The 26,034-nt window shown below is 41.0% G+C and overlaps 1 protein-coding gene across 1 annotated transcript in view; it reads left to right on the top strand.

The window, feature by feature from the left end:
* GULP1 (GULP PTB domain containing engulfment adaptor 1) overlaps window positions 1–26,034 on the top strand; it is a 277,933-nt gene that overhangs the window by 84,523 nt on the left and 167,376 nt on the right. Inside the window, exon 2 of the mRNA XM_054044445.1 lies at window positions 11,579–11,690. The gene's annotated coding sequence lies outside the window, so the exon portion shown is untranslated. The remainder of the gene's footprint in view (window positions 1–11,578; window positions 11,691–26,034) is intronic.

Genomic DNA, 26,034 nt, shown 5'->3' with positions numbered 1-26,034 from the left:
TATTCCCATGAGTGCAAACACTGCAAACATGAGCCCATCACAAATTATAAGTAACTGTGCTTCTCAAACTCTTCATTTATTCATTTAATTAGGATCAGTACATTCACGCACATTATCAGGTGTAAGCATGCCTCATACAAAGTTATCCTATAATATTTTATTAGTTTTATCAGTATCAGCTCACTGAAAAAAGTAACTCTGTCATTAATACGGTGGCCCAAACTGAATAAGTGATTTGTCACAAAATGTTTGAGTTTGAAACAAATCTTCTATTCAAATGAAGGTAAAGTTACCATCATCAGCATGTGGAAAGCTGCCTGACCTTGGGCAAGTCACTGTCGCCAATTTTTAAAGAGTGGCCAGAGATAATATATTGGGTGCTTTATTTTTTTTTTTTTTTAGTGTTCCATTTTTTGTTGCCCAGACCTCAGGATTGATTTCCAGAATATTGACTTCAACCATATTTCTGGGTGTCCTGTGCTTTTAAATATGAGGCCAAAGGTGCCTGAAATTGGGCACCCAAAATCAGTGGATGGTTTTGAAAACAGATTCACCCACCCAGTCTCTTTGTGTCTCATTTCTGCATCTGAAAATGGGGGTATTTTCCTATTTCATGGGAGAGTTGTGAGGATAATCCATTATTGTCTGAGGTGCTTAGAAAGGCCCATGAATAAAAATAGGATATTTGGACACACCATTCAGGCATTAATTCACCTGTTATGGCCCAAATGTTCTTTATTATGCACAAAACAATTTGGACACCAGTCAGGTTAAGTACAAGATTTGTTAGATTGAATGGGTGCATTGCCCCAATATGGGGCTCTGGCTAAATGCCACAGTTTTTAGCACCATAGGTTAGTCAGTTTAGCGATTTGAAAAACCCTCTCTGGTGTATCTCATCCAATACTCAACCATGTCTGCAGGGTGAGCAAAAATAAAACTAATTTCTGAAGGGGATAATCCATTATTACATTTCTCTGAGGTTTGGGAAAAACTGAATTGACAGATGTGCCCACTAGAAGATGAATGATCTCTCTTCTATAGCAAGTAAAATGTGTCTTCCATGCCCCTGCCTTCTCTCCACCTTCTCCAGCTCTATTTCTAGCCTTGTGTTCTTCTCTTTGGGCAAGATTTTACCAGTATGCTCTGGCTGTGTTGCCACAGCAGCTGGATGGATGAGTTGGGCTCAGTATACTTAAGGTTGTTCACCTTGTATTTATTTCTGCCTTTTGATAATGGTACTTCATATAGGCTTGTGCTTCATGTAAAAGTTTAATGTTCTGTGGAATGTTTCACTTATGATTCTATGATGATTCAAATATAATCTACAATAAAAACACTTTGTTAAATTTGGAAGGCCACTCTACACAGAAGCAAAATTTAACTTCCGTTTCCTACATTCAAGCCTCCATCCCCCTGCAGCGCCGAGGGCCCCATAGGAAGGAATCCTATGTGTAGCTCAGATGTGGAAGGGTAGGACAGGATTAGAAGGGGTCTAACTGGGAGATGCATATCTCCTGTGTGATGAAGAATTCAGATTGGTGACATCTCTGTACTCACAAGTAGAGCCCTGCAAATCTGTGGATATCCACTTAATATCCACGGATATCTGCGGACCATGTTTGTGGATCAGATGCAGATAAAAATTTTGTATCCACACAGGGCTCTACGCACAAGCATGCCAGTAGTGGGCTATGCTGGATGACCGCTGCGAAATTAGAAATAAAAGCATTATCCCAGAGGATTTTCCCACTCCCTTTCTAATGCACTCATCTATCAAAAGTACCAATTTCTAGTCCTGATGGTTCACAGAATATTAACCTTAAAGCTGTCCTTTGGCCAGGTCTTTGGTCCAGGCAATACAATATAATTCAGGAGAGAAGGAAGGAAATGTTTGGGAGGCAGGTTGCTTGTTGTTGGAGAGCATTACAAATAGTCCCACAAGGATGGCTCAATATAGGGCTCAATAGAAATAGTCCCACAAGAATAAAATTGCAGGAGAGGCAGTTAAATTCCATTTATCTGTTGTTGTTTTTTAATCACATTGTTTAGCAGTTTCCCACAGGATACTTTTATCATGTGTGATACTAGCATATACAGAATATCACATAATATATACATTTTCTTTCATACTGACAGTAATATATTTCAATCCCTTTCTTTTTTTGTTGCTTTAATGATCAGTTTTACCTTGTGCCTGTGACCTCGGTGAGGCTGCTCTGATCTGTTTAAACCAATTTAATTTGTTAAAGTGTTTTTGGCTGGTGGCTGTATAGAATTATATATATTGATGGGTCCTTTTTAAGTCTGCACATTGATTAAAAAGATTCTGGCAGTCAAATACTGTTTGTTTTTTGTTTCTTCCTTACCTCAGATGCCAAAGGTTTTATCATTCTCAGTGTAGCACCTAAACATTAGTCATCACAGATAACTATTTTAATGTCTCTTTACCTTGTTTCTATAGTGCCTGCTAGAAAATGCGCTGGAGGTAATTTTTTAACTGTTTTCTGGTTACAACTTCTATATGTGTAACCATTTGTTGCTATAAATCAACATTTATATGGACAAATAATTGCTTGCCTCGCTGCCTAATTTGCTTAGACAAAGCCAATTTATGAATCAAAAGGTGGATTTGGGATGTGTAAATCAGGTTGTGCACATAAAAATAAGATTAGCTGGGTATTTCGGTACAATCTGTGTGCAGTCGCTACTTGGATTGTGTGTACTCTTTGGGCTGGGGACTGTCTTTTCATTGTGTATCCACTATCTCGTAGAACGGAACCCTGACTGGGATACTACCACAATACAATTCCTTCTCTTAGTCAATAGCTTGAAAAAAAGTTTGGCTAATGAAAGAGACATATTGGAGTGGAAGTGCTGTACTCTGCCATGGCACTGGCATTTATTCCTGGGTGGTGAAATTATATGTTCATCTCTGTCATTTTACCTTCTTCAGAAGTTACCTTTCAAAATACCTGTCAATTGTTTGATACCAAAAGCTACTGCTTTGTTCTTTTTTTTGGTTTGAGTCAGTGTTCACCTTGGCTCTTATATAATTTTCATCTAGCGATCTTAAAGCATTTTACAAAGGAAGGTTAGAGTCATTATCCCCTTTATACAGATGAGAAAAGTGAAGTGTAGAGAGGTTAAATGAGCTGCCCATGGTTGTAGAGCAAGGAACAGAACCCAGGTCTTCTGACTGCCATTCAGTACCCTATCAGCTACAGCAAGCTAAACTATCAATATTTAGGCCTGGTTCTTTCTTGTGTATAGATTTTGTTGCTCTACATTCCTAAAGTTTGTAAATAATGCTTGTTGGACCATAGACTCATAGAATAGAATCATAGAATATCAGGGTTGGAAGGTACCTCAGGAGGTCCCAGCTTTGTTACTGGTTCACTGACTGACTTGACTTAACCTTTTTTGTGCATCAGTTTACTCATATGTAAATAAAGATAATAATGCTATATAGCTAGATATGAGAACGTTAGACCCTGAATAGAATACTAATTCTGTTATATCTGCTGGGTTGGAGCATTTAAATTATTTCCAGCAAACCAGAAAAGGAGAAAGGTGTTAAAGTAAGAAGAATGACATTATGGGGGCTAATGGTGACTGTTACTTTTTGGGGACATAAACAGGAGTGGCAGTAGGGTAGCAGAAATGAGGGGTGTTGAGTTGAAAAAGGGTTGCAAGAGTAGGGCGTGATGTGTGTTTGTGGGCATGGAGTGGGGCAGAAATGAGGAAAGTTAAGGAGTGGGCAGAAGTAATTGATCAGTGTAGGGTGACCAGATGTCCCGATTTTATAGGGACAGTCCCGATATTTGGGGATTTTTCTTATATAATGCCTATTACCCCCCACACTCTGTCCCAATTTTTCATACTTGCTATCTGGACACCCTAGATCAGTGGGAGTTCGGGGGAAGGTTGTTTGAAACCAGTGATTGCATGGAGACTGTTGCCTCCCTCCATTTCTCAAACATTCAGAGACAATGTTTAGTCTGCTCTGGTGAAGTAATCAAAGTTAGAACAACATTTGGATTGGGTGTGTTGTATGTATCTACCAAATCAAGTGTGGATGTTTATCCAAGAGTTATTGAGAAGCAGAGTTCAAATGAATTGGAACTTTTGCTCTGAAATTATGTCAAGCATACTGTAGCTAGGGCAGATTTTACAGTTTTGGCTGAAATGCTATGTGTTTCCTTCTAAAATTGGCTCAGCTGATGGAAAACTAAAACTACAACAACATGTTTTAGTTATATTGGAGCTAGTCTGGGAGTAGAACGCTTGGGAAGGATTTTTACTATCCTCCAGGGTTTCTTAGACATTTTCATAGTGTAGGCACATGTTAATAAGCAGATTTGTCTTGTGGACATCTCCCTTCCTGTCTGTGATTGTACACGCTGCCTTGCATTTATTCGCAATCACCAAATGCCCTTACTCAGATAAGTAATAGGAAATATTTAATGTATTTTAGCAGTCTCTTAATGTGATTTAGCAGATGAACATGAGGAGAACCAGTCCCATATGGCCAGCTACCATTTCACGGCACACCAGCATGTACTCCACAAACCACTAGTGATCCATGGATCACAGTCTGAGGATTGCTGCTGTGCCAACTTTGCAGTGTAAATAAGAGTGCAGCAAAAAGACAAAGAACCAGAGCTCTTCTCTGATGCTGATTCTGCTTCATCTTCTTTCACATACTTTACGCATTTAGATCTGTTGCTGTAATGTCAATGGCCTGTGTGTAATTTGTGCACCGGTTTATGTTTCAAAAGCACTTAAGAGTTCTTTGGGATGAAAAGTGATATATAATATGTTACTCTTGAAATCTAAGTGACAGCGTCTGTGAACGGTGCAGTGCAAATTAATTGTTGGCTTATAATTTGCCAGCAGCCAGCTATGTCAAATACTGTACTTGAGTAACTGTAAGACATTTAGAACTGTAGATCAAACAGGGAAAGAGAGAGGAGTCATTGATCCAGTAGCTCCCAAATCCACTGCACACACCCTGTCCATGCCTGAGCTGTACAGTCACTACTGTGGTCTCTCAAGAGAGCTTTATGGAGAGAGGCTGCTCCCTGTCTCTGCTCTTCCTGCGCTGTGGAGCCTCCTGACCTATTATGTGGATTCCAAAAATATGTAGGGGTGAGCATGCATTATAGCTGCTATCTTACCTTTATCTATACCAGAGCCTCCCTTTCATCCTTTATTGCACCCCTCTTCCTGCAGGAGAGGGATGAGAGTATTAGCTCTGTGGTTTAGTCCCTTTCACCTGGGGTTTTGATTTTTGAGACTGTTTAAACTTTGTAGTGCCTAACTTAACAAACTATATTTGATTTAAGGTAAAGTCCTTACCACACTCTTCCAACAGCATTACTGACCAAAATCTTCAGGTCAGGATCCCGATCCCAAAGTCCAATGGCTTTTTCTTTTGTCATCTTAGGTGAAAAGATGGAGATGGACAGGGAGATAGATATCTTGGGGTGTTTGCCCCTCCCTTTTATAGTTCATCCCCCCTCAAAAGTGCTATCCTGCTAAGCATAAACATGCAGTCTAGTGAAGAAAGATGCTCTTTTCTTTCATCTGTGTGTGCTGAGATGCAGATGTTCTTTGTCTCCTTTCTTTTCTCTCTCATTGTCTAAGAACTCTGTTTACAGCTAATATGCAAATTGAGGTAACCACACATCCCTTTGTATAAGACCTCTTTGACCACTTTTGCCTTAATTGGTGCTACATGAGTTTGAACATGTGCCTTTAACATTATACAGAGTGGATTTCATAACTTTACACGCAACATTGCTGCATACATTTTCCCAGGATATTATTGACCAGTGAGTTATTAGTTGTCAAATGGTGCCTCACAAGGCATATTTTGTACAAAGATTATTACAATACCAGGTAGGAGGTGAATGCAGGGGTGCATTCACTCACAGTGGGGGTCAAGCTATGTTTAAACTATATTTTAAATACATATTCTAGCAACAAATTCCAAGTCCAGTTCCTATTCTAATGCAAAAGAAAAGATAAGCCTGAGGTGTGTTTTAAGTCCTGGTATTCAGAGGTGCTGAGCATCGGCAGCTGCTACTGCCTTCAACTAGAGTTGTAGAGGCTCCGCTCTGCAGGGCTAAGTTAAGTATCCTGAAGCTGAGGCACTCCAGATCAGTGGCCGTTTTCGATCATTTTAGCCTTGGGAATCTACAACTACTTAGTCCTAAATGGAACAAATGTTGGAATAAAAACACAATAAGTATACTGTTGTAATAATTAAATGTCTATGGTTGCAAAGGGCAGTTCTGCTAAAATCGAACATAGGATACTGAAAAATCAGTGCAAGAACATAGCATTTACTTACCAGGTTTAGGGCTGTCATCAGGGCCGGCTCCAGGGTTTTGGCTGCCCCAAGCAGCCAAAACAAAAACAAAAACAAACAAACAAAAAAATCCGCGATTGCCATCTGCGGCGGCAGTTCGGCGGGAGGTCCTTCACTCCCAGGCGGAGTGAGGGACTGTCCGCCGAATTGCTGCCGAATACCTGGACGTACCGCCCCTCTCCAGAGTGACCGCCCCAAGCACCTGCTTGAGAAGCTGGTGCCTGGAGCCGGCCCTGGCTGTCATAATGATTAAATGGTGGATTAAAACAACTCTTCATATTTTGTAGCTGCAGAACACATTATTTTAATAAATGCTGAAGGTCATTTATGTATCTCAGTATTTCTGTGAAGGCATGATGGAAACAAGTAAGATGGATGAACATGATATACCACATACTTAATAAAATTGGCACATATGCAGCTTGGCAGTACAACAAGACATTCAAATGATTAAAATACTTCAGGCTCCACAACATAACACTATATTGGATTATGTACCTTTTAGAAAATTCTAACATAAAATGTGTTTCTGATCTACTATAGCATTGTGTGTGCAGTTATTCTTTTACTTGTACTAGAAAATAGCAACCATTACTCATTGGTACTATAATTATTGTTTTATGGAAATTATTAAGGTTTACAGGTATAAGAGCAATGGAGATTAAAAAGCAGAATTTAGTAGGGCTGTCTGTAACACTAGAAAGAAAGGAAGTCAACTAGTAACTGAGAGAGAATAAAATTGACAATGATTTTGAAGTGATCTACTCGGCTTCTTTTTTTCTTTTGTTTTTTAACAAGACTAGGTAAAGAAAAGGGAGAAAGTATTGGTGCCCTTCTTATTTTCTGTTGCTAAAAAGCAGGCAAGGGAATGCTTGGAATGGTCAAACTGTACAAATCAGCAGGTCTGAATGATATGCATTGTAAGTTGTTAAGGGAATTAATTAGTTAATGAACTTACTAAACCACTGGCAATTATTCTGAAATGTTATGGACAGCTGCAGAAGCCTGCAGGATGGAAATAAATGTGGTATCAGTGTTGGAAAGAGAACGTTTTTTGTTCAGTGCATATAACTTCAATCTCTAGTAAAATAAATATTATGAGAGAATGTGTGAACACCTGGGGCTAAACCTGAAGTTTTTCCTTAATCTTTACTCAGGAAAACCCCTTGTGATTTCTTAGTAAGGAAAAAGGCATTTGCCTAGTCTTCAGTGAAAACGCTCACATGCTTAAAGTTAGGCACAACCTTAAGAATCAGGGCCATAGCGAGACTTCAGGATTTGATCGTGAGGAGTTAATAAAACTGTGATTAATAAATATTAAGTGAGACATAGAATTCACTGTGATGGCGAAACATTGAAAGCCGTAGGAACAATAATAAACATCCAGTTATTGTAGATATGAGTTTGCAGTGCAACATGGAGGCAAAAAAAGGCCCAAGTGTGATTTTGGTCTTCATATAGTATGCAGAGTCGTTTCATGGATTAGGAAGGTAATTATACAGCATTGATTAGATGACAACTTTATTATGCAGAGGTCTAGGTGTGACATACCAGGGTACAATCCAGACTAATTAGCTACTGTGTTACCCCTGCCCTGAAACCTTGGGTGCCTTACAATGCTTTGCTGAAGCACCTCCCATGTGGACCGCTCACAATAACCTGTCAGCATGCAGTCCACAGCCTGAGTATCTATGTGCTACTGCAGCCAAACCAGTCTTGGTTATACTGCTGGGTGACCCCAACACATCCCAGATATTCTCCAAGAAATGTATGTCCTGTACTGCCCAGCATTCTCCTGGACAGGACAAATGATATTAGGTCATTTATTTCTTTAATAGAAATAATATGTATACAACTTGTCACCCCAAATGGAGTTTCCCAGACACTTCAATTTAAACACACTGGATTAGATAAAACAATAAAACAAGTTTATTAACTACAAAGAGATTTTAAGTGAATACAAGTAATGAGGCATAAAAGCCAGATATGGTTACAAAAAAAATAAAGATAAAACACTACTGGTGCCTAATTTAACAAACTGTTTTTTCACCACATGTTTTCAGCAGTCTTACTGGCCAAACTTCTTAGGTCAGGACCCCTCCCTCAGTCCAATGGCTACTTTCTTTTTGTTTCTTTGGGTACAGTGGGCGGGGGGAGGGGGTGACTTTGGCATGTCTGTCCCTTCTTTTTATAGTTCTGTCTCCACTTCGAGAACCATTTCCAGCTGGGAGCAAGGCTACAGGCAGTCTGTATGGAAAGGAACTCCATGCTATTTCTTTGCTAAGATGTAGGTTTTTTGGCCCCAGCCCCCGCTCCTACCAAAGAATGGTCACTTAACAGGTAATGGGCATCAGCCTTATTTACACTTGGGGCAGCTCTATGTATTTTGCTGTCCCAAGCACAGCAGTGAGGCAGCCTTCGGCAGCATGCCTGCGGGAGGTCCACCGGTTCAGCGCCTTCAGCGTACCCGCCACCAAATTGCCGCCGAAGCCGCAGGACCGGCGGACCTCCCGCAGGCATGCTGCTGAAGGCTGCCTGACTGCCACCCTGATAGTAACTGGCAGGCTGCCTCCCGCGGCTGGCCGCCTCCCGCGGCTGGCCGCCCCAGGCACGCGCTTGGTGTGCTCATGACTGGGGCCGCCCCGTTTACACCAGACTGGAGCGTCCGCTTACCCTTTGTCTCTGAGAAACTGGTTTGGCCACTCCCCAGGCTTCTCTGGAAAACATACTTTTAGCCATGATCTCAGCTTATGTTTATAACTTCACATATAACACTGCTACATGCTTGTTGCCATGATTTTATTGACCATGAGTTTTTAAATACCTCACAAGACATGCCTTGTACAAAAATTGTTACAGTGGTGTGTAGGGTGTGAACATGGGAGTATATGCTGTCACACTAGGCATCTCACTACCTGAAATATTTTGACACATTGAGAGAATTCAGAGAACAGCAGCTGGTATAAAGAAAGGTTTGGAAGAATGACTTATCAGCAGAAGCTACAAAAATGAAATGTATCAATAAGGGTAGAGGAGAGTGTTTGATGAGCATCCATAAATATCTCAAAGATTTACAATCTCGTGGAGGGAGGAAAATTGTGTAGGGTGGTGGAAAAAACTCTCTCTGTCTCTTTGCCAGATTACACATTTGCCTGTTAAAATTAGCAAGGGTGGGAAAATACTCTGTGTGATTGGTCTCCCAGAGATTCCTTCACCTGGGTCTATCAGAGAAAACTAGCTTGACCTCCCGATTATGAAAGAGGTTGTGGAGTCATTCTGAAGAGCCTGTAGATCCCTGGAGATTTGTGTAGGCCATGGGGATCCACAGGAACCCACTGCCAACCCTTACTTATGTTTGGTGGTACCTTACTCTGCAGATAGTCCCCTTGACTTTATATGGAGTTAAGATACTACTCATTGGAAGCAGGAACATCACAGTTTGGCCCATGACTATTATAGTCAATTGTTCTGACCTTGAACTATCAAAATGTGCATTCTGTATTAGCACAGTTGCTTGATTACTGTCGCTCCATGGTCTAATGCTGGGGTTGGCAACGTTTGGCACGCGGCTCACCAGGGTAAGCACCCTAGTGGGCCGGGACAGTTTATTTACCTACTGACGCGGCAGGTTTGGCCGATCACGGCCCCCACTGGCCGCGGTTTGCCGTCCTGGGCCAATGGGGGCGGCGGGAAGCCGCAGCCAGCACATCGCTCGCCCGCGCCGCTTCTCGCCGCCCCCATTGGCCAGGGACAGCGAACCGTGGTGAGTGGGGGCTGCGATCAGCCAAACCTGCCGCATCAGCAGGTAAATAAACTGGCCCGGTCCGCCAGGGTGCTTACCCTGGCGAGCCGCATGCCAAACTTTGCCGACCCCTGGTCTAATGGAAACATTTAAGCTCTAAGCTGAATATGATGGGTAAAAAAATTAATGATAATGAGATCTCTTAGGAGTAGTCTCCCAAGAGAAAGTGTGAAACCCTTGTTGGTAAGGATATTTGAAACTATACTGGAAATAGATATATTAGGGAATGCTCTGTTGGAAACAATCCTGCATTGATGGAGAGAAGACTCAGTAACCTAACAGGTTTTTACCAACTTGTTTAATTACATGAAAAATAGGAACAGATGTAAAACTGCAATCCATAATCTATTACCTAGTAATACATAGATAATAAATGTATATGACTTAGACACTTTAAAAATTGAACGTATATTGATTCTTATACACATTCTAGTCTCATCACGCTTTACAGATATAGGCCCTTATTCTGTATGCTAAATGTCCTTTAAACCAATCTGACAGTGCAAATACTTTTCCCCCCCTCACCTTAAAGCCCCTTTATGCTTTGGTGTAACAGAGAATTGGTGTAACAAAATTAAGTCAACTTAGTGTAGTCTATGAACTAGTATTAGATGGTGTAATGTACTTTGGATGGAATATTTATGTGATAAAAGTTTACATATGTTCACAAATTGCAGATGCAGTGACATTCTGTTTTCTCTTGCCCATTATCTTCTGGTAAAGACTGTCTTTGATTTTTATGATTCTCCTCAAAGTGCAAGCTGTTTACTCAAAATGTCTTGACCATCTTTATTTTCTGTTTTCAATGTAAATCTACAAAACCCTTTTTTGTTGAATCTTTTGGAAATGCTATATACTTCAGTCATGAAGGCTTAAACAGATTCTGTGTGGAACTAAGGCCAGAATATATTGTAGCTGGAAATGACTGTGTTTCTGCCTATACTTCCACCAGTCTGAACTTCTAATCAACTTTTAAATGCAGAAGGATTTGTGGCCCAGTTCTGCATATGCTGTACATCTAACTCCCAATGAAGCTAATGTGAATGTTAGCTGTGCAAATAATGCATGATCAGACCCTTATTTTCTATAATGAACGGTCCTTTTGTTTATCTGAGGGATTTGTGCACAAGGAAGCCACAGGAAAAAAATATCTGGATTCAAACTTCCTTTTAAAAGCTGCAAGTCTGTAGCTTCTGGCATTTTTGTTTGATGACTAAGAATTCTGATGCTACAGAGGTCTATTAAAAATGTCTAGCATGAAGTACATTTGATGCCTTAAGCTATTTATATCAGTCTTTTTAAAATGAGAAAATAACCAGCATAATAAAAATAATTTCTGTGCTTTGTTACAGCATTAGCTCTTACCTGACATTTTTCATTGTTTCTCTCTCCCTTCACAGTGCATTGAAAGCTACAAAGCAGAAACGATACAAGTTGAAAGATGTTGACAAATGAGTGATATGCGATCAAGTGTCTGTTGTGCCCCTGGCCAAGAAATTTTAAAATACTAGGGTAAGGTTTGTATTTAACTTTATTTCCTTTGCAAGTCAACTGCTTTATGTAGTAAGTGTATAGGTCTGTTGGCTCACATTAGGTGAAATGATTTTGTCAGTCAACAGTTGAGAAGTAAAACGGATAATGCTTAACTTATTTCATTCAAATATAGATGAACTCTAATATCTACTAGTTCATTTCTGAGTTGATTGGTGACTTTGAAAGCGATGCTGATCACTTTTGCTAAACATTGGTCTCAACAACTTAAAAAAAGTAAGTATAATAGAAAGCAATTCAAAATTCCATTAAGAGTAGTAAGAAATAATGTGTGAAATCCTGACTTCACTGAAGTCACTGGAAACCTCCTCCTCCATTGACTTGAGTGGGTCCAGAATTTCACCCAGTGAACCAAATTCTAAGCCCCACTATAACTGCTTTGTGCTGCTAGTTGGCTTAATGCCACCTTTGCCTCCCCCTGAGCGGATGTAGCCCAGATTCTGATCCAGCATGTTCATATGTAAGTATTTATTAAAATTTTAGTGCTGTATTTTCAGTGTTATTTTGCATGACAAGGTCCATAAGAAAATCACTAGGCCAAATTCTTCCTTTGGATACAACTGTACAAGTCTCATTTAAGACAGACAGTTGTGCATGAGTAGATGAGGGCTGTCTTTGCTCCACTAGTCCAATTCTACTTTAGCTGAAGTCCGTAGCAAAACTCCTCTTGATTTCAGTGGCAGGAGAGTCACGCACAATAGCACTGAAAATCCAGAACTTAAATTTTAATAAATACTTTCCTATGAACATGCTGGATCTGATATTGGCTGTATCAGCTCATGGGGAGGCAAAGGCGGCATTAAGCTTTTCTTCCACCATAACATTTACACTGGGGAAGAGGTAGAGGGATGACCAAAAAGAATAGAGAGCTTCCTCAATGCCCCTTGCCATACTGAAGATAAAATGTTAAGCTTCCTTAATGTGTTTGGCTTTGAACATTTGTTTAGAAGTTTCAAGAGAGAATGTTGCATATCACAGTCCCTGAAAGATAACCTAGAAATTACATTCTGCAATGAAATACTTTTGTTTTTATAACTTAAAATTGAAGTGGGTGAACTTTCAAATTTGGATACAGGGAGTTGTTCAAAAAACATCTGTTAGTTGGAAAGAAACAATAAATGTTAATGTATCATTATCTCTTAGATTGTACAAGCTGGCATTTTCCATGATCAAACATTGATAAAAGTTGTATACCTACTCAGGGTCAAGGAAAGAAACATAAAATTAATGAAATGGTGCTTGAAACTATGAATTTAGTAGATGGCTGAGGGCTAAATTGTGTTGACCCTATTCATGTATCATAGTACAAAATGGAAATCATCATTTGTGTTGAGCAAACCTCTAAATTTGCCTGAGGGCTGCTTATTGTAATACGTTTCAGACTGTTGCCTTACCCAGAAAGATGTTATTGACCCTATCACAGAGAAGTCATCATGGCAGCAATCTGGAGCCACCGACTTTCAATGACTCTAAACCTTTGGCCTACCCTCATGGAACAGTGGTTTCTCACCTGGAGGGGGCTGGAGATTCCCAACTTGAGCATATGGCACAGAAGAGAGACCCTACTGAAGAACAGGATTCTGTACTGTGCAGAGGGGACCTAACATAGCTGCATGTAGGATGGTCTTGCAGGAGAGGACAAGACCTGACCAGCCTGAAATGCTGACAAACCTTGGACTCATGTAAGGAGTGAGATCAAACTAGGGGAGGGAGCATTTGAGGACTTTGGATTATTTTCAAATATCTGAACCTCCAACTGCTTTTTAAAAAATAGGTCACAATGATTAAGAAATTCCTTTTGCTAAGCCGGTATTCCTTACTTTCCTGACATGTTGTCCCCAGAGGGGTTAACTAGAAGACCAGGATGCTCACAGCCTAGGTGGAGTTCTGGAGGATGGTGTGAAAGCAACTGGGTGTTTCAAGAGGTCTCACACATTGATTTTGGGATCTAGACTGGCTGTGCATCAATGCCCCATATCCCAAAGATGGATGTCAGAGAAGAGTTCTGAACCTGAGGGTATGCCCTATAGAGCCCCAGAGCTAGAAACAGTGACTAGACTTTACCCTGACCAGTTTGGAGGCTTGTGGGACCCAATATCTGGGACAACTTGCAACAGAGTAGTGACCATATAGTGGGGTTCTGGGGCACATTACACTGCTCTACAGCCAAAATGCTTCTGAAATAAATGAAGTCAAACTTTACTAATTCTGGGTCACTGAGAACGAAAATGATGCTTAAAATTGTTGATTGGCTCTAGTTTTCAAGATATGCTATTGGGTCAGTATATACGACCCTTGACTTGGGAATGGCTGACGATAAGTGAGTTATAAAGGGAAGGGATCTCAATTTAAACCAGAAATGACTAAAATACATCTTTGACTGGATCTATGAATAAATCTATGACTGGGTTTGGACAGTACTTGCTTTTTAGGCACAACAATGAATGATGCAATCTGAAGCTGGTATTGCGTCATACATGATATGAATTGCATCATCTTATTCCTAGAAGTCATGGATGATGCAATCATAACGAAGCTTACATCACTCTGCTGAACAAATTGCCCTATATCAGCTCTAGAAATCATCCAGTGTCGTGCTTTCTTATTTGTCTGTGTTTGATTTTGCAAAGGGACACATTTCTGTTTAGCCAAAGTGAGCAGAGATGCCTCGTACTTGTGTGAACAGTGCAGATAACTTCTGCTATGTTTGTGGTGAAGTGACTTTTGCATCACAAAAGCGCAGTATAACCACTATCGTTAAGAAAGCCTATCACCTTTATTTTGGCTGCAAAATTGGAGATCAGGACAAGAGGTGGGCCCCACACATATGCTGCAACACTAGTGCAACAAATCTTCACCAGTGGTTGAACAGGAAAAGGAAATCTATGCCTTTTGCAGTGCCAGTGATTTGGAGAGAGCCAACAGATCATACCAGCAATTGTTACTTCTGCATGGTGCCTCCAGTTGGGAAAGGTGTGTCATAGAAGAAAAAGAGGACTGTGCATTATCCAAACATTCCATCAGCTATACGCCCAGTACCCCACAGAGAAGGACTGCCGGTTCCTGATGCACCGGAATCATTCTCACTTGAGTCAGACGAGGAAGAGGATGAAACTTCTGGTCCTGAACCATCAATGTCACAGGACCCACATTTTCTCCCATCCTCCTCCTCTGAACTACACCTCATAACACAAGGTGAACTGAATGACCTTGTCAGGGATTTGGAACTACCCAAGAGTAAGGCAGAGCTGTTGAGCTCCAGACTACAGCAGTGGAATCTCCTGGCAGGTGATGTTAGGTTTTCCATGTTCCGTGACCGTCAAAAGGATCTTGTCCCATTCTTCTTCATGGAAGGTGATCTTGTAGCCTGCAACAACATCGATGGTGTGATGGCAGCCCTCAACATCGTTCACGATCCAGATGAGTGGAGACTGTTCATTGATTCATCGAAGACGAGTTTTAAAGCTGTTTTACTGCATAATGGCAATGTTTTACCATCAATTCCAGTTGGTCATGCAATCCATATGAAGGAAACCTATGACAACATGAAACAACTTTTGAGGTGCATAAACTATGACTAACATCAGTGGCAGCTTTGTGGCGATTTGAAGGTTGTTGCTCTCTTGCTTGGTCTGCAGACTGGATACACAAAGTACTGCTGTTTTCTCTGCGAATGGGATAGTCGTGCAAGAGATTCCCACTACATCAAGAAAGATTGGCCACTCCGACAATCATCGGAGCCTGGGTAGAAAAGTGTTCAGCATCCACCACTTGTTGAATCAAGGAAGATTTTGTTACCACCCTTACACATCAAGCTGGGTCTGATGAAGAACTTTGTCAAGGCCATTGACAAAACACAAGCAGCTTTCAAGTACCTCCGTGGAAAATTTCCAAGGTTAAGTGAAGCTAAGATAAAGGAAGGTGTCTTTGTTGGTCCTCAGATTCGTGAACTTCTTCGAGATGATGCATTTGACTATGCACAGCATGGCAAGGAAAAGACGGCATGGAAAGCCTTCCAGTTAGTGGCAATAAATTTTCTCGGAAACAACAAGGCAGACAACTACAGGTTGTTGGTGGAAAACCTTCTCAAGGCATACAAAAGCCTTGGTTGCAACATGTCACTAAAGATACATTTTTTGCACTCTCATCTAGATTTTTTTCCACCGAACTGCGGAGCAGTGAGCGACGAGCACGGCGAGCGATTTCACCAGGACATTGCAACAATGGAGAAACGCTATCAGGGCAAATGGAGCCCATCAATGCTTGCAGACTATTGCTGGACAGTGACAAGAGATGCTCCATTTAATGAATACAAGAGACAAGCCAAGAAGCGCTGAGTAGACACTGAATAGGACTAAACTATGTACATAATAGTTTTTTGCCTTTTGTTTCATAATAAATTTTATTTATATAACCCTTTTGCTGATTTTTGAAGTGTTACATAAACTGGACAGGTGAAATATTATCATGTAAAGCAACCATAAACACATGAAAAGACCTAGGTTTACAATTTATGATTAAAACTCTACTATCTACACAATATAAATAGACATAAAATGTAAAAACTTAAATATCTTAGAAACAGTAGCCAATCAGTTGTTTTAATTGTCATATTTGAATTCAGCACATCAAAATACATAATAAATAGCACATTTTATCTCTGAAGCAGACGACTTCTCAAAAATTGTAGACCAGTGTTATAAGTCTTCTCACATATGTAAAGCGGACAGGATTTGGCTTTGAACATATTAAATCAGCATAGGGCAACGCTTGAGAATAATTGTTCAGTACTGACTAAGTTATAGTGTATTTGTTTTTGTTTTACACAAGGGGAATATACTTTATGTAAATAAGATTTTTTTCTCAAACTTCAAATTATAGTATACAAACATATTCAGATTTGATGCATCATAATTTCTTTGCGATAATCTCTGATCAGTGAATGAAGCAATGGAAAGCTAAATGTAATAAACTGATCTCAACTCTCTCTCAGGCTGTGACAATCTAGAAGTATAATGCTGCATGTCAGTACTTTCCATTATCCGTGATAGAGTTTAAAAGAATGATTAAGATGTGCTTATATTGTATGCTATTGTCATGCATAGCATAAAAAAATTAGTATAACTTGATGACAAACTATTTTAAAGGTGCTTCAAATTCTACGGAGACTATTGTAGTATGTTTCCCTTTGATTTTCAAAATGATGTTGCTTAAATTGTCTGTAAAATAATCTGTAGGCACATCCTGGATGCTGTTAATATTTGTCAAAGCTATCTTTGATCAGCTGGTAAACCTCCTTAATTCTTTGACTGAGATTTCCCCTTACTGTCACTTTGCATCATACCACTTTAGTTATTCCTCCCCACAGTATCCTTAGTCCCAGAAATGCCTCCCCAGCCATATTCCTCCCATATTAAACCTCCCCAACCCAGTTCCTGCCCTCTGGGTTTTCAGCCTGCAGGCTGTCTGCGGATTACTGGTTGAGACAGCAATCTCTATCCTCCTCTTTTTCCCCTATGCCTCCTTTGCCGTGCTCCCCAGCCCTGCATCTGACTGTGCCGTTCTTCAGACAGGAAATCACTGATGGTTCAGCAAGTGATGTTCTCTCTGGCAAATCACAGGTGAAAGTTTCCCCCACAACATAACCCCTTCCCACAGACCCCAACTTCCCATTCAAAAGCAAACCCTATAGGCGCAACCTTCTTCCCAACCCTACTACTTACATTTTCAGTCAACATCTGCTGGGGTGAGCAGCTTGTCCTTTGCTTGCTTTTTCACTCTGTTGGAAGATGTTGGGGGAGAATCACAATCTTTGAGGGGGAGGGGCTGCTGTTTGTGATGCACCTGCAGACACAGTCTGTCAGCATGGGTGGTGAGGAATATGAGAGAACTGACTTTGACAGGCTCACTCATCTGCCTCACCCACCCATAGTGGATAGTAAATTGGATAGTTTCTAATTTTAAAAGAAAAACATGGATTAAGGCAACAAATGTCCATTTTAATAGGCTTTCAGATAGACCTTGTGTCATCAAATGATCCAGTTCCTATTTGCCCTGGCTCTTTAGCCTTTGTCAAAGACTTTATACGTTGTTTTATTGAAGAGATGGGGCTAGAAGTCACTGCCTCCACTTACACCAGCCTTGTATTTGGCCAAGAAAACTATTGTCAAAATTCTTTGCTTACTTTGTGTTTTGATTTTAGTGTGAATTTATGGAAACAACTTTGTACTGCATTAGGAAATGCTGTTTACTTATAACCCAGTCATGAAAGTTTATGGATTACTGATGAAAGACAGTAGTGGCCTGCTTTTCAAAAGTGGAGAGCTCCCACACATCCCACTAAAGTCAACAGCAACTACATGTGCTCAGTCTGATAGAGTGGGATATGCCTCTAGCAGATTGTGAACTCCATTTTCTATTGTCTTTCTTTTTGTGCCCCCTGTTATGTGTGCAAACTGCCATATTGTGTTCTGTGTTGACAAGGTCAGTCCATTTCAGACACAGCCCTGCCAGGGAAGGATGTGGGATACCTCAGAGAGGACTATCAATGAGAGAGCCATCAAAGAACCATCACGAGTATAAGGAACTGGAGACTTGAGAGGGATGAGGCATTTGTTTTGGTGTCTAAGGTAGCTGGTCTGTGGACCACCACAGCCCAAGGAAGGGTGGCAGACACAAGGTCTAGCCCAGGGAGGGTACCTTAGAGACCCGGAGCTAGGGGCAACAACCCCACTCTGATTAGACCTGGTTTGCTTAGGAGCACATGGGATTCACCAGTTGGGTCCATTCATAACAGATTGGTATCCTTCCAGAGACGGGGGTTGGGCCAGGTTGTGATAGTTAGCACCTTTAAAAATCAGGCCACCTAGATATTGTTTAGCTGGAAACAACTTTGTAGACATTTTATAGGAAAAGGAAAAGAAATATCTAGGTTCAAAACAGCTGCAGGTCTGCTCAGTGTGAAAGCATAAATTAATATGTTGCACTGTTTCTTGGCACCCACTGAAGAGTGAAAAAATACCATCCCCTCACAGAACATTGCATGGGGCAGTATAAACGTTAGGGGCTATTGGGCTGATGGGGAAGCTGGTTTCTGAGAGGCGCTTCTAATTGGAGAGATGGGGGCTGAGGCAGACTAGAAGCCAGGGTCTGTGGGTATGGGGAAGGAGCTGTGGCCTGGGAGCAAAGGAAAAAAATCTGCTCTTCCTGCTAATTATAGCTTGGGCTCCCTGGGTGAGTCAGTGCTGGCTGTTTCCTCTCTCCCCCCTGCCCCGGACTTTGAGAGTATTTATTCCTTGAAGGAGAATTACCTCTGATTGGGCCCCCTCCTGTGCCTTTAGAGCAGGGGTGGGCAAACTTTTTGGCCTGAGGGCCACATCTGGGTATGGAAATTGTATGGCAGGCCATGAATGCTAACAAAATTGGGGGTTGGGGTGCGGGAGGGGGTGAGAGCTCTGGCTGGGGGTGTGGGCTCTGGGGTGGAGCCAGAAATGAGGAGTTCAAGGTGTGGGAGGGTGTTGGGGTGAGGGGCAAGGGGTGAGGGCTCCAGCTGGAGGTGCGGGCTCTGGGGTGGGGCTGAGAATGAGGGTGTAGGAGGGTGCTCCAGGCTGGGACTGAGGTATTTGGAGGACGGGAGGGGGGTTATGGCTCGGGCAGGAGGTTGGGGCACAAAAGTGGGTCAGGGGTGCAGACTACAGGCAACGCTTACCTCAAGCAGCTCCTGGAAACAGCGGCATGCTCCCACCTCTGGCTTCTACGTGGAGGTGACTCTGCATGCTGCCCCAGCTGCAGCACCATGGCCAATGGGAGCTGCAGGGGTGGCGATTGGGGCAGGGGCAGCATGCGGAGCCCCCTGCCTGCCCCTATGCATAGGAGCTGGACAGGGGACATGCATGCACAGAGCGGGGCAAGCCCCTGACCCCACTACCTGGCGGGAGCTCAAGGGCCAGATTAAAATGTCTAATGGGCCAGATGAGACCCCCAGGCCATAGTTTCCCCATCCTTCCCTTAGAGGAAGGGGTTACAAGGCTTCACAGAGCCCCTTCCTACCGGGGCTGGGAGACAAGGCAGGTAGACACAACATTAGAGAAAAATTTAATTAACATGATATCTAGAACTTTTTTTGCAAGTAGATTCATTTAGTGCTGAGAAGCCGCTTTACTTAAGATGATTAGGCACAAATTCCAATGTAGATTTTACTGATTTGTTATAGGATTATGTAGTACTTAGACTTGGGAATTTCAAGCCAGAGCTGTCGTCTCATTTTTTAAGTCTGTTTTTGAAATCCATCAAGGTAGGTTTGTTTTTTGGTGACTAGAAGACTTTAATATCATGGGAAGCAAGAATATACAAAAAAATCCTCACCTGTAACATTACAATAGAGTTTATAGAAAGGCACAGTGAATTGATGTATTTTTTTTTAAAATATTATACATCTTGGAGAGAGAAGTTTAATTGCGAGTGTGTGCATGCGCGGGGGAGGGTGCGGGGGGAATTCTTTCTTTATGCTGTCTAGCACCTTATTCCACAAGTTGTCCCAATGAAGTCCTTGTTATTTAACATATGTAAAGAGATTACAGTTTGGCTCTTTATAATGAAACACATGTTTAGACTAGGGGTAACTAGTGTAATGCTTTATGACTGTATTTGTAATAAGCTGACGATAATTGCTGTAAGGGTCTATAGTAAGTCTGAAACGCTTAAAGTCTTGTAATTTCACATTGGCTACAGCGAGTTGTAATAGTTCAGTGGAAGTTCACAGCTTTCCTGTTTTCTGCTGGAGAGATGTAAAATTTATTTTTACTGCTGTAATAGTTTACAGTGGGGCTCTGGTACGCCTGATCGGTTTCAGCTGGAGAACACTATTGACTTTTCAGTTCCTCTGGTTTGGTTAATTTTAGCTACAGAACTCCTGCCTTTCTGGCACTTGATGTGCTCATTGACAGGTCGTTAGTCTAGCAGTGGACCCCTGAGGATATGATTTAAAAGGGAAGGATACCTAATGAAGGGCCATGCTTCAGCTAATGCACACATCACTTAAACAATGATTGTGTCGGAGAAAAACAGAGTTCTCACTCTCGGGGTGGGTGCAGCATGAACCAAAATCTACAGTAGTGGACTCTGAGATGTTGGAAAACCGAGGGCTTGTCTACACTTACAGCACTGCAGTGGCGTAGCTGCACCAATACAGCTGCGCTGCTGTAGCATTTAGTGAAAACTTCACCTACACCAATGGAAGAGCTTCTCCCATTGGTGGTTGTACTCCACCTCCCTGAGAGGCAGTAGCTTTGCCAATGGGAGAAGCCCTCCCGTTCACAGCACTGTCTACACCAGAGGTTAGATCAGTATAACTATGTCACTCGAGGGTGTGCATTTTCCACACCCCAATTGATATAGTTATACTGATGTAAGTTGGAAGTGTAGAAGACCAAGTCTGAGGTTGTGATACCGCAAATCATTACTTACTCCAAATAAGTGGTCTTTTTACACTCCAGTAAGAGGTCACTGGGATTACTTGTGAGCTTGGGTATTCATGATAAGGCTCTGAATATCTCAAGAAAGATACAGCAACCTTTAAATTAAATGAAAAATCAAATATATATAATCTAACATGGCCTGTAAGTGCTTTATTTATTTGTTTGGTTTTCATATTACATTATATTTTATATTAATATATAATATATATATATTATATATTATATAATATAAAAACCAAACAAATAAATAAAGCACTTACAGGCCATGTTATATATGTATACAAAGTTAAGAAATGCCAAAGTTGTTGCCATAATATTTATTTGCTTACATTGCATGCAATGTAGGTGTTTAATGACCTATTCAAATCAAAACACAAATATTACATATGTGCCATGAGAGAGTGTTAATGAACCTTGGCTTTTGCATTTGCTAATTTTGCATTTAATGTAACCTTAATGTTGCATTAACTTTGGTTATTTAAAGAAAACAGGATTAAAAATCATAACAAAATTTCTTGTACATGATGGCATTTAAATAGCCCCACCAGGCTTTTTGAAATTGAGCTCTGGAGAGTTGCACTCACAGTTCTCCATTCTCCGCAAGATACGGGAAGGGTAAATTAACACCCATGCTGCTGTTCCTTGACTAAACCATCACTGAACCCCAGCACTTCACCTAAATAAAACCCTTAAAGGATCTTTTATATAGGTTAAGTGAAATTCATCCTGTGAACATGCTATAAAATAAATGAGCCATATAGATTCCTAGTGCAACTTTTTATATATTTTTAAGAAGTTGAATGAGGGATAAATTTGGTCCAATGTTTGGTCCAACGTTTAGCTGTTCTAAATTCAAATTAAATTGAGTAATTAACGGTCATAACTGGGTTAAAATAAGTGGCTACAGTAATTTAATAAAGAATGAATCAGTCTGGCAAATACTGTCCAAATTAACTATTTTTTAAATATAGGTGCATTTTAGTATGATTAAGCCAAAATGGTAATGAGTGTGATAGATAATTGATGTATTAATTCATAATTTAATTGTTGGGTTGTGATGCTTGTGGGGTATTGTAATTAGTAATTGTTAATTGTAATTATTGACTATTTATGAGAGAAACAACTTTCTTTACAGGAGTATAAAATTGCCTGCGCAGATTAATAATAACCTAATGTTAATAAAATATCCAAACTCTAATTGATAAGTAGAAATGGTAAATGTATCTCTTACAGACTTTTTGGGTAAAAAATTCAAAATTCATAGATGTTTAAGACCAGAAGTGTTCATTATGATAGTTTAGTCTGACGTCCTGCATAACACAGGCCATAGAATTTCACCAGGTGATTCCTGCATCAAGCCCATAACATCGGATTTGAGCTAGAGCATATGCTTTAGAAAGACGTCCAATCTATTTAATGACTGCAAGTGACAGAGAATCCATTATATCCCTAGGTAAATATTTCCAATAGTTAATTATACCCTCGCTATTAAAAATGTGCACCTTATTTCTAGCTGTGTTGACTTTCAGTGAGATTTAGCCCCTAAGTGGCTAAGTCACTTAGTGCTTCTTAAAATGTTACCCTTTAACCTTTCTGTGATGTTCTTTGCAAAACAAGTAGGTTGCAGTGCTGATGTCTTTTGGGACAATGCAGAAATAAGACTGCACTCTAGTAATTTTTTTTTTTTAGGCTGAAGTTGCAGTACTTATAAGTCCAGAAGATTTGTTATTACTAATATCCTAAATAATCATAAGGACTGGGGCACCCTTCCTGTGCCCTGGACATCCACAGGAGAGGGAGTTGGACTACACCAAGATCTTACCTGGCTACTGGTGTCACAGTGCCCAAGTGCTCTGTCACTACCCTTCCCTATGAATAACCAGTATACAGCTAATCACCTCTATATAGTACATTGTAGGTAGCATGCTAGGAACATAACATACCCTTTTTTGGTTCCTGTGCCATGGGACTGAATTGTCGTCCTCTACTTGCTTTCATTATCTTGCGGCAGGGGGTTTGGGGCCAGCCGAAAATGGCCAAGAGGAGTATATAATTGGTAGTGGAGGAAGAGACAAGTGGTATAGGGAAGAAGCTGGGACCATCAAATAAGGATATCCGGAGGGAGGAGGTAATTTTTTCCCTGAGATCTGAGGAGAGAAGGCCACAGCTGGAATTCTGTCCTCAAGCAAGGAGGGCTCTGTGGTTGTTGTTGGGGATGGAAGGCTATAGCAGAGAGCTTTCAAAAGCTCCCAAATATAGTATTTTTCTGTACAACTTGTCGAAGAAAACATTGTCGCCAGTTCACAGGCAATGCACTTTTACTGTGCTGAGAAAAGCCTCTGTCACTCACAGTGGAGGAAATGTTAATTATCCTGCTTGTTTTCCATGTCATTCAACACTGTTACTCTTGATAATCAGGAGAGCAAATGAGCTGAAAGCAATGAGACAAATGAGCTGACTGGAGCAAAATGGAGTGGTTTAATACATTTAACAGGTGTAAAAACATTTTACCTAAAGCGGACTTCATGTCAGCCAGGTTTCGAAAACCTGAATCTAAAAAGTGAAACACGGGGGGATAAAAGGTATTTTCTATGTGAAAAATAACACACTCCTTTGCTTCCTTTTGGAAACTCATTTGCCCTATTGTGGGAATAAGTGGTGTTCAGGAAACATAAATCCTTATTTGCACAATGAAAGCATCCAGCTGATCAACATTTCTGTGTTGCCCTCAAGATAATACTTTATTTGAGCTGCTTATCTGAGATCCGCTGGGAGGATTAGCCCTTGATGTGAATGCACATGATTGTTTAAGGGAAAATATAAAACATATTGTTAACTGCATTACAACTTTGAATTGTTTTGTGCTTGAGCATCAAGCTCAGCTTAATTCTTAATTTCTGTTCTGCAGGCTTTTATAACAAATGCCACCCATAAGTAATTTTATTTTTAAAAGAAACAAAATACCCTACAGATAATCAGTAGCTGTAATTTCTTCTGCTTTACACATAAGGCAGTGGTAAAAGAACACTGTTTGTTTGATTAAAGCATAATAAACATGAGCAAATAAATTAAATTGAACAAGGAAAAGTATATTCCTCATGAAACTACTCTTTGAATCACATCCTGTTAGTAACCTAGACTGTGCATTTAATATTGGAATGTATAATTTTAATGTAAACAATTAAGTGTTTACTTTTATTTAGTTCATAGGAATTTATACTAGCCTAATAAATTTCACAGTAAGTTTCCTTCATTTTTATGTAATCCGGAGCAGTTGGAAAACTGATGTACACTATAAAATGGTTTTAATCAAAATTTTATTGATAACAAATATAACAATAATCTTTATTATTATTTAACCTGCTAAATGGTTTAATTTGGATTGTGTTTTTCTTATTATGTCGGTATACGTATTTGCCCTCTGCTTTGTAAGGATGTTTCAGACTATCCTTCCTTCATTGTGCACTACCGCAGCAGCTGAGATGAGCTGCAGAGCTCATACTAAGGGTACGTCTACAGTACGAAATTAATTCGAACTTATTCTATTTGAATTTTCGGAAGCGATTTTATACATTCGGTGTTGTGTGTCCCCACTAAAGCGCGTGAATTTGGTGGAGTGCGTCCACAGTACTGAGGCTAGCATCAAATGTTGGAGAGGTGCACTGTGGGAAGCTATCCCACAGTTCCCGCAGTTCCTGCCACCCATTGGAATTCTGGGATACGCTCCCAGTGCACGATGATGCAAAAATATTCTCACGGGTGTTTCTGGGTGTCGTCACTCGCTACTCCCTCTGTGAAAGCTACGGCAGATGCCATACTGCCAGCAGATGGTGCAGTATGGTGCACCGCCTGTCTCCTAGTACTTTGAATTCACCTCGCATGTCCTCTCGTCTTTCTATCTACTCTTTTATCTAACCATTTTCCGCCTTTTTTCGACTACCATGAACCGAGCAGCACAGCTTCCGCCGCAAACTCTGCTCTCCCGCTCTTGCATCGCTAGCTAATTTCTCCATGTTGTCTGTCCTGGGCTCCCATGGAAGCTACAGAAGGCAACAATTTCCCGCCGTTTTTCAGCCATTGTGAATTGAGCCGCACAGCTTCCGCTGCAAACTCTGCTCTCCCGCTCTTGCAGCTCTAGCAAGCTTCCCGCTTCCTTGAAAGCTACAGAAGACAACCATTTACTGCCTTTTATCGGCCATCTTGAGCCGAACAGCTCTCCTATGTTTCGTGCCCTTTTTCCAGGTCTACCCTTGCAGGCGCCATAGTGCAGCACGTATGGAGCCCACTCAGATCTCCGCTGCAGTTTTGACCATTGTAAATACCTCACGCATTATCCAGCAGTATGTACAGTACCTGCAAAACCAGGCGAGGAAGCGACAGCAGCGCAATTACTATACTAATGACAACATGGACACAGACATTCCTAGAAGCACGTCATGTGGCGATTGGGAGATCATGGTGGCGTTGGGCCAGGTTCATGCCGTGGAATGCCAATTCTGGGCCCGGGAAACAAGCACAGACTGGTGGGACCTTATAGTGTTGCAGGTCTGGGATGATTCCCAGTGGCTGCGAAACTTTCGTAAGCGTAGGGCCACTTTCATGGAACTTTGTGACTTGCTGTCCCGTGCCCTGAAGCGCAAAGATACCAAAATGAGAGCAGCCCTCACAGTTGAGAAGCGAGTGGCCATAGCACTGTGGAAGCTTGCAATGCCCGACAGCTACCGGTCAGTCGGGAATCAGTTTGGAGTGGGCAAATCTACAGTTTCGTGGCTGGCTAGGGTATGGTGTGACTGTTGTGTGTGTTTGTTTCTCTTGAAGTTACCCGCCCC

The sequence above is a fragment of the Malaclemys terrapin genome, chromosome 11 (genome assembly GCF_027887155.1).
Source record: "Malaclemys terrapin pileata isolate rMalTer1 chromosome 11, rMalTer1.hap1, whole genome shotgun sequence".
Taxonomy (NCBI): Eukaryota; Metazoa; Chordata; order Testudines; family Emydidae; genus Malaclemys; species Malaclemys terrapin.
This window is presented reverse-complemented; position numbering and strand designations above follow the sequence as displayed.